Source organism: Somniosus microcephalus, unplaced genomic scaffold, assembly GCF_052327205.1.
Source record: "Somniosus microcephalus isolate GS21.2 unplaced genomic scaffold, FLI_Smic_1.0 scaffold39, whole genome shotgun sequence".
NCBI classification, from domain to species: domain Eukaryota; kingdom Metazoa; phylum Chordata; class Chondrichthyes; order Squaliformes; family Somniosidae; genus Somniosus; species Somniosus microcephalus.
Window position 1 is genome coordinate 453354 of NW_028225226.1, and position 8654 is coordinate 462007.

General features: G+C 54.2%; 1 non-coding gene across 1 annotated transcript; it reads right to left on the minus strand.

Annotated features, from left to right (window-relative positions):
- Positions 1-8065: 8065 nt before the first annotated feature.
- trnak-cuu (transfer RNA lysine (anticodon CUU)) lies at positions 8066-8138 on the minus strand. Its single transcript has one exon. It is a non-coding gene; the product is annotated as a tRNA-Lys (tRNA).
- Positions 8139-8654: the final 516 nt, after the last annotated feature.

Here is an 8654-nt window from a genome sequence, read left to right on the forward strand (position 1 = left end):
CCAGGCCCGGACAAAATGTATCCCAGGCTGCTGTGTGAGGCAAAGGAAGAGATTGCGGGGGCTCTAACACACATATTCAGAACCTCTCTAGCCACAGGGGATGTGCCAGAGGACTGGAGAACCGCTAATGTAGTTCCATTATTCAAGAAGGGGAGTAGGGAAAAACCAGGGAACTACAGGCCAGTGAGCCTAACATCAGTGGTGGGAAAATTATTGGAAAAAATTCTGAGGGACAAAATCAGTCTCCACTTGGAGAGGCAAGGATTAATCAGGGATAGTCAACATGGCTTTGTCAAGGGAAGATCATGTCTGACTAATTTGATTGAATTTTTTGAGGGGGTGACTAGGTGTGTGGATGAGGGCAACGCAGAGGATGTGGTATACATGGATTTCAGTAAAGCCTTCGATAAAGTCCCGCACAGGAGACTGGTCAAGAAGGTAAGAGCCCATGGAATCCAGGGTGCCTTGGCACGTTGGATAAAAAACTGGCTTAGTGGCAGAAGGCAGAGGGTGATGGTCGAAAGTTGTTTTTGTGACTGGAAGCCTGTGGCCAGTGGGGTACCACAGGGATCGGTGCTGGGTCCCTTGCTGTTTGTGGTCTACATTAATGACTTGGATATGAATGTAAAAGGTATGATCAGTAAGTTCACGGATGATACAAAAATTGGTAGGGTGGTAAATAGCGAGGAGGGTAGTCTCAGTCTGCAGGACGATATCGATGGGTTGGTCAGATGGGCGGAACAGTGGCAAATGGAATTTAACCCGGAAAAGTGCGAGGTGATGCACTTTGGGGGGACTAACAAGGCAAGGGAATATACAATGAATGGTAAGACCCTAGGCAAGACGGAGGGTCAGAGGGATCTGGGTGTGCAAGTACACAGATCCCTGAAGGCGGCAGAACAGGTGGATAAGGTGATAAAAAAGGCATATGGGATACTTGCCTTCATTAGCCGAGGCATAGAATATAAGAGCAAGGAGGTTATGATGGAGCTGTATAAAACACTGGTTAGGCCACAGCTGGAATACTGTGTGCAGTTCTGGTCGCCACACTGCAGGAAGGATGTGATAGCTTTGGAGAGGGTGCAGAGGAGATTCACCAGGATGCTACCAGGGCTGGAACGCTTCAGCTATGAAGAGAGACTGGGCAGATTGGGTTTGTTTTCCTTGGAGCAAAGGAGGCTGAGGGGGGACATGATTGAGGTGTACAAAATTATGAGGGGCATAGATAGGATTGATACTAAGGAGCTTTTTCCCTTAGTAGAAGTGTCAATAACTAGGGGGCATAGGTTCAAGGTAAAGGGCGGGAGGTTTAGAGGGGATTTGAGAAAGAACATTTTCACCCAGAGGGTGGTTGGAGTCTGGAACTCACTGTCCGAAAGGGTTTTGGAGGCTGGAACCCTCACAACATTCAATAAGCATTTGGATGAGCACTTGAAATGCCATAGCATACAAGGCTACGGACCAAATGCTGGAATATGGGATTAGATTAGACAGGTCATGATGGCCGGCGCGGACACGATGGGCCGAAGGCCCTCTATCCGTGCTGTATAACTCTATGACTCTATGACTTCGGGCAATGTGACCCGACCAGATCTCGGGGCTCAGGTTGTGTTAATGTAAAGCTGCAGTGTTGATAAAGATACAAAGCTGACACAGCACGGGGGAACTCACCGTGTTGGACACAGCGTGAAATGCAATGACATGTTCAAATAAAGTTACAGAGCACAACACATGTGTAAAATTCCCTGTTCTTTTCTCCACACTGATGGGTTGTGAAGGGAGAGACGGGCCGAAGTCTCACTGAGCCGCACTGATCACGAGCCAAATCAAGTTCAATCTTCAGCTGCAGGTATGGTGCTGAGCCCCACACAGAAGTGAAAATGCCCGCGGTTCTTAGTTCCTCACACAGTGGGCTACTGAGCAATACAGGAAGGACTAATGAACATCTTAATGCTCAAGTTATCACGGGCCATGGACTCTCTGATTCCAGGCTTGCACACGTTGGTAAGTTTCAAAATTTGCATTTTTCACACTGGCAATGAATTAATCGATAGCCGTGCCTGTGATAAGCTAAGTTTGTTAGGGAGATGCAGTGGGCAAGAAGATACATGGAAGACTGATAAAAACCGTGACTGCCCTGACACTGTGAGCTGCAGTTAAATGTTGGCAACATTTAAAGTCAGCCAGTCTAAATTTGACAGAAATCAATTCCTGCTGACTTTGAAACAGCACGCATTTTACAGAAATCAAGGATGTGTATTTTGTATCGCTGTATGAAGAGTGATGTTGAGCAGTGGTGTGGAAAGTTGAATCAGGGGCGGAGCATTACTCCGTAAAGGTGCGTTGCATGGTGGCAATTCAAACAGCCCCAAAATGCACTGTTCCCTGACCGGGAATCGAACCTGGGCCACGGCGGTGAGAGCACTGAATCCTAACCAATAGACCACCAGGGAAGCTGCAACCAGCCTCCTGCCAGCAAGCACATCAACGCAGCTTTTCATGCCTGTGTTGAGATACCGCGGCAAACGTGGGAGTCGAGACCAGAGCTATTGAAAACACAACTGCTTTATTCCATCCACATGTCAAACAGGAACTAGAAAAGCCCGCGCATCCACTTAAATACTTCCCAGACAGGAAGTGCTCCCGGCAGCCTATCCCTGCGGGAAACAAGTTGCCGGAGGAAAGGGCCCCCGGCTGGGGGCTTCTGCTTAGACTGTCTGTGCCGCCGTGAGCGGATTATGTCCAGTGGTGGCGTGTCGCCACAGAGCTCCCCCCAGAATCCGCTTAGGAGGAGTGGACGAGTCGTGACGGTGGTCTAATGGTTCTGCGGCAGCGGCTCTGAGTGGTCGCCGGTCTGGTTGGTTGGGTCGGGCGGTTCGCCGCCGGCTGTGCTGGCTTGCCGGGGGGACGGCCTCTAGTTGGAGGCTGGGCCACGGGGACCTGTTCCCCTGGTTCTGTGTGTGCTGGTTTGAGCCGGTCGATGGAGACTGTGTCGACCCTGTTGCCGAGTCGCAGCTTGAAGACCTTGTCCCCGGTTTGTAGTACCTCGTACGGTCCATCGTACGGGGGTCGCAGGGGCCTGCGGTGCGCGTCGTGTCGCAGGAAGACGAAGCGCGCCTGCTGTAAATTTGGCGGGACGTGAGGTGCGAGTTCACCGTGTCGGTTGACCGGAAGTGGGGCGAACTGCTGAGTGGAAGAGAACGAGTTGAGCCGCTGCTGTTCGGCCGACCAAGGCTTGGTAGGCTCCGGAAGGAATTCGCCTGGGACGCGCAGCAGTTGCCCGTAGACTAACTCCGCTGCCGAGGACTGGAGGTCTTCCTTGACCGCGGTGCGTAGGCCGAGTAGCACCCACGGCAGGCGGTCAGTCCAGGTACTGTCCTGCAGGCCGGCGCGGAGTGAGGCCTTGAGTGACCTGTGGAAGCATTCACAAAGTCCGTTGGCCTGCGGGTGGTACGCCGTGGTGCGGTGGAGCGTCACCCCGAGGTTGCGTGCTGTGGCCGTCCAGAGTTCGGAGGTGAACTGGGCGCCTCTGTCGGAGGTTATGTTGGCCAGTACGCCGAACCTCGCAACTCAGGTGTTAACGAACGCCCTGGCGGTGTCGGCTGTGGTGGTGGAGGACTGCGGCACTGCCTCAGGCCAACGTGTGTAGCGGTCGACCATCGTGAGGAGATAAGTTTGGCCTTGCGATGGCGGCAGGGGACCGACGATGTCGACGTGTACGTGGTCGAAGCGGCGGCTGGGTACCTCGAAGTCTCCCAGGGGTGCTTTGGTGTGCAGCTGTACCTTAGCCCGTTGGCAGGCAAGGCAGGAGGTGGCCCAAGTCCGAACATCTCTGCTGAGGCCGCGCCAGACGAAACGCTTGGAGAGGAGTTTGACAGATGCGCGGGAACCCGGGTGAGAGAGCCCGTGGAGCGCGTCAAAGACGCGGCGGCGCCAGGTCTCAGGGGCGACCGGCCTGGGGTGGCCGAGTGAGACGTCGCAAGTGACTGCTGTGGCTTCAGGCCCGTGCGCGACCTTGGCTAGGCGTAGCCCTGGCAGGCTGGTAGCCGCCAAGAGGAGGTCTGGGTCAGTGAGCTGGGCCGCTGCTAGTTGTGTGTAGTCGACCGCGAGGTGATTCGCACAGACGGCGGGACGGGAAAGGCAGTCGGCGACTACATTGTCTCTACCGGAGATGTGCCGAATGTCCGTAGTAAACTCGGACACGGCCGCGAGCTGGCGTTGCTGCCTAGCGGACCAGGGTTCGGTGTGCTTGGCCATCGCGTATGTGAGTGGCTTGTGGTCCACATACGTGGTGAAGGGGCGGCCTTCCAGGAGGAACCTGAAATGGCGGACCGACAGGTGGAGCGCAAGAAGCTCGCAGTCGAAAGTGGAGTATTTGACCTCTGGGGGGCGCAGTTGGTGGCTGTAGAAGGCAAGTGGCTGCCACGCACCATTGACCCACTGCTCGAACATGGCCCCGACCGCGTGGTCGGAGGCGTCGGTGGTGAGCGCGACCCGGGCATCGGCCCTCGGGTGCGCGAGCAGAGTGGCGTCGGCGAGCGCGTTTTTGGTGGCGTCGAAGGTGGCTGCCGTGTCAGTGGTCCAGGCTACGTCCATCTTGCCGGATTTTCATCAGAGGGAGTCGTATAGGGGCTTCATGAGGGCTGCAGCTCTGGGGATGAACCTGTTGTAGAAGTTCACCATCCCGAGGAACTCCTGGAGGCCCTTGATGGTTGTGGGGCGGGGAAATTGCTGGACGGCCTGCACCTTGTTGGGCAGGGGGACGGCCCCAGCAGGGGTGATGTGGTGACCGAGAAAATCGATCTCGGTTAGGCCGAATTGGCACTTCGCCGGGCTGAGGATGAGCCCGTGTTGGGCTAGGCGCCCGGACATGATGCGAAGGTGTTCGAGGTGTTCCTGTTTGGAGGAGCTGGCCACGAGAATGTCGTCTAGATAGACGAATAGGAAGTTCAGGTCCCGGAGGACTGAGTCCATAAGGCGCTGGAAAGCCTGTGCTGCATTCTTGAGGCCGAAGGGCATCCTCAGGAACTCGAACAGGCTGAATGGGGTGATGACGGCCGTTTTGGGGATGTCCGCGGGGTGTACGGGGACTTGGTGGTAACCGCGCACCAGGTCGAATTTGGAAAAGACGGTTCGTCCGGCCAGTCGGGCCGAAAAGTCCTGGATGTGTGGCAACGGGTATCGATCGGGGGTGGTGGCGTCGTTGAGGCGGCAGTAGTCCCCGCAAGGGCGCCAGCCTCCGCCGGGCTTGGGGGCGATGTGGAGGGGCGAGGCCCAAGGGCTGCTGGAGCGGCGGATGATGCCGAGTTGTTCCATGGTGGTGAACTCGGTCCGCGCGATTTCCAGCTTGGCCGGGTTGAGTCTGCGGGCGTGGGCTGAAACTGGGGGGCCGGTGGTGGGGATATAGTGTTCCACACCGTGCTTGGCGGCTTTGGCCGAAAAGGTCGGGTTAGTGAGGGCGGGAAACTCAGCTAGGAGTGCCGAGTAGTCGTCCGTGGCTCTGGCGAGGCAGTAGGTCATCAGGCCGGCCGAACGGGCCAGGGTAAAGGCGCCGGGGATGGGGGCCATAGTGTTGATGTCGACGAGGCGGTGCCTCGGAATGTCGACAAGGAGGCCGTGGGCGCATAGGAAGTCGGCACCGATGAGTGGGCAGAGGACCTTGGCTGTGAGGAACTTCCAGCGGTAGCGGCGGCCCGCGAGGTCGAGCGTGACCATGCGGTTGCCATATGTGCGGAAGTCAGAGCCGCTGGCTGCAGCCAGTGTGATACCCCCTGTGCCGCGTTGGATCTCGAGGGTGGAGGCGGGGGTGATGCTGTGCTGGGCCCCTGTGTCGCACAGAAATCGGCGGTTGGTTCTGTCGTCAGTGACGTACAGCAGGGGCTCCTTCTGCCCCGCGGCCATCGCGGGGGCCGGTGCGGGGGGGTGGGTTTGAAGGTACATGGTGGCGTGCAGCGTTGAGCCCTAGCACCAAAACGGGTGTGGTAGTAGCAGTGATCCGGAGTGGTAGGGCGGTCGGGCCTAATGGCCCGGGAAGACCGCGTGGTCGTTGCCGTGAGGTCGGGCGCGACGTCGCGAGCGGCCTGTGCAGAGAGCAGCCGGTCGGCCTTTTCGGCTATATCATTCAGGTCCGTGGAGCCAGACTCCACAATGAGCGGGCGAATGCTGGCGGGGAGCTGCCGAATGAAAAGCGTGCGAAAAAGGGCGCCGGGATTTTTGTCGTCTGAGAGGGACAGCATGTGGGAAAGCAGGTCTGATGGTGAAGCATCACCAAGGCCGGGGAGGTCCAGGAGTTGGCAGTGGCGCTGGTAAGAGGACGTTTGAAATTTTTTAAGTAGCGCAGCCTTCAGATGTTCGTACTTGCCATCCGTTGGTGGATTCTGCAGCGCTGCCCAAACCTTGGGGACTGTAGCATAGGTGAGCGAGGCGACGAGGTAGTCGTACTTCATGGCATCGACTGTAATGCCTTTCAGCCGGAATCTGGACTCAGCTTGAACGAACCAGGCTTCGGCGAGGTTCTCCCAAAAGTCTGGTAATTTAACCATGACTGCGTTTGTATCCGCTATGCGAGCTTAGGATTCGTCCTGAGCGTCGGGGTCACCAGTGTTGAGATAGCGCGGCAAACATGTGAGTCGAGACCAGAGCTATTGAAAACACAACTGCTTCATTCCATCCACATGTCAAACAGGAACTAGAAAAGCCCGCGCATCCACTTAAATACTTCCCAGACAGGAAGTGCTCCCGGCAGCCTGTCCCTGCGGGAAACAAGTTGCCAGAGGAAAGGGCCGCCGGCTGGGGGCTTCTGCTTAGACTGTCTGTGCCGCCTTGAGCGGATTATGTCCAGTGGTGGCGTGTCGCCACACCGGCTCCGTTGCAATTGAGATCCTTTCGCGCCAGGCAAACGGTTCGGTTCAAATTATATATTTTAAATGAGAACACAACAGACGTGTTCGCGAAAGCACGGCACCAAGTGCGGGTAGGCATCCACTTGAAATCGATTTCCTCCTGTGTTTTTCTCTGGATGTTGTCTCTCTCGGTGCTGGGCGAACAATTCATTGATGCATTTGTACTTCATTGGTTCCAGTGATGAACGATTGCCATTACGTGGATAGACCAGAGAAGTTGGAGCTGTTCTCCTTAGAGCATAGACGGCTAAGAGGAAATTTGACAGAGGGTTTTAAAATCAAGAAAACGGTTAGATAGAGTAAATAAACAGAAAAGATGGATGAATACAAAAGACAAAGCTGAAGTGTCTGCAACCATCCTGAGAGAAGCCAGACTTCATTCAATTCGATTAATTCCAAGCGATATTAAGAAACAGCTGAGCTCATTAGTTACAGCAAATGCAATGAGCTCCGACAACACTCCGTCTGCAGCACTAAAAGCGTGTGCTCCAGAACTAGCCACGCCTCGGGGAAGCGGTTGTGTTAAGAGATTGAGTAAACTAGGCCTGTAATCTCTTAAATTCGGAAGAATGAGAGGGGATCTCATGAAGCATGCAAAATTATTACAGGGTTTGATCGGTTGGATGCTGGGAGAATGATTCCCTTGGCTGGGGAGTCTAGAACCAGCAGACACAGCCTCAGGATAAAGGATAGGCCATTCAGGACTGAGAGAAGACATTTCTTCACACACAGAGTGGTGAATCTTTGGAATTCTCTTCCCCAGAGTGCTGTGGAGGCTCAGTTATTGGGTATATTCAAAACAGAAGTCGATAGATTTCTGACTGGTAAGGGCATCAAGGGATATGGCGATAGGGCCAGTGAGTGGAATTGAGGCAGGAGATCAGCCATGATCACATTGAATCCCCTGCACTGCTTAAAAATCTGTTCCATTACCTTTTTTTTCCAGTTCTGACGAAAGATTATCGACCTGAAACGTTACCTCTGTTTCTCTCTTCACAGATGCTGCCTGACCTGCTGAGTATCTCCAGCATTTTCTGTTTCAATTCATATTTCCAGCATCTGCAGTATTATCTCAGTTCGCATTTCTTTCATTGTGCAAAAGAAGGATATCGCTTAATTAATGACGCTTTGAAAGCAACATAATAGTTTAACAAAATAACTACCGCCCAACGTGGGGCTCGAACCCACAACCCTGAGATTAAGAGTCTCATGCTCTACCGACTGAGCTAGCCGGGCCTGTTGAAGCAACATTGCCTTGTCGCTGATTGCAGTCAGGAACCTTGTGGCTCCGGCCCGGTCACAACAGCATGTCTGAGCCGCGTTTCTGCAAACTACGAAACAAGTTCTCCAGAAGCCCAAGGCGTATAAGGAACTCAAGCAGCAAAATCCCTTTCATTAACCACAGGGGTTCAGGCAAATTTCTGATCGCAAATCGCTTTAGTCCTTGTCAACATCTCTTGTCTATTTCCCGGAGATTCCTGATTCTGTCTGTCTCTCTGGCTCTGTTTATTGTGTCTGTGGCCACCTGCGGGTAGATTTTGAACGAATACCTGTGTTTGTGTCTGCTTGTTACTTTAAACAAATGAGGGCATCAGGTGCTTCGGTGCATGACACTGAGGAACCAGGAGAAGGCAGGAGGAATGAAACAGTGTTTGTGGAACGTGTATATATACAAACTACGAACATCCGTGGTTATGTTGTGGACCTCATGACTCAACGGTAGTGCATCTGACTCCTAGATCTGAAAGTCTG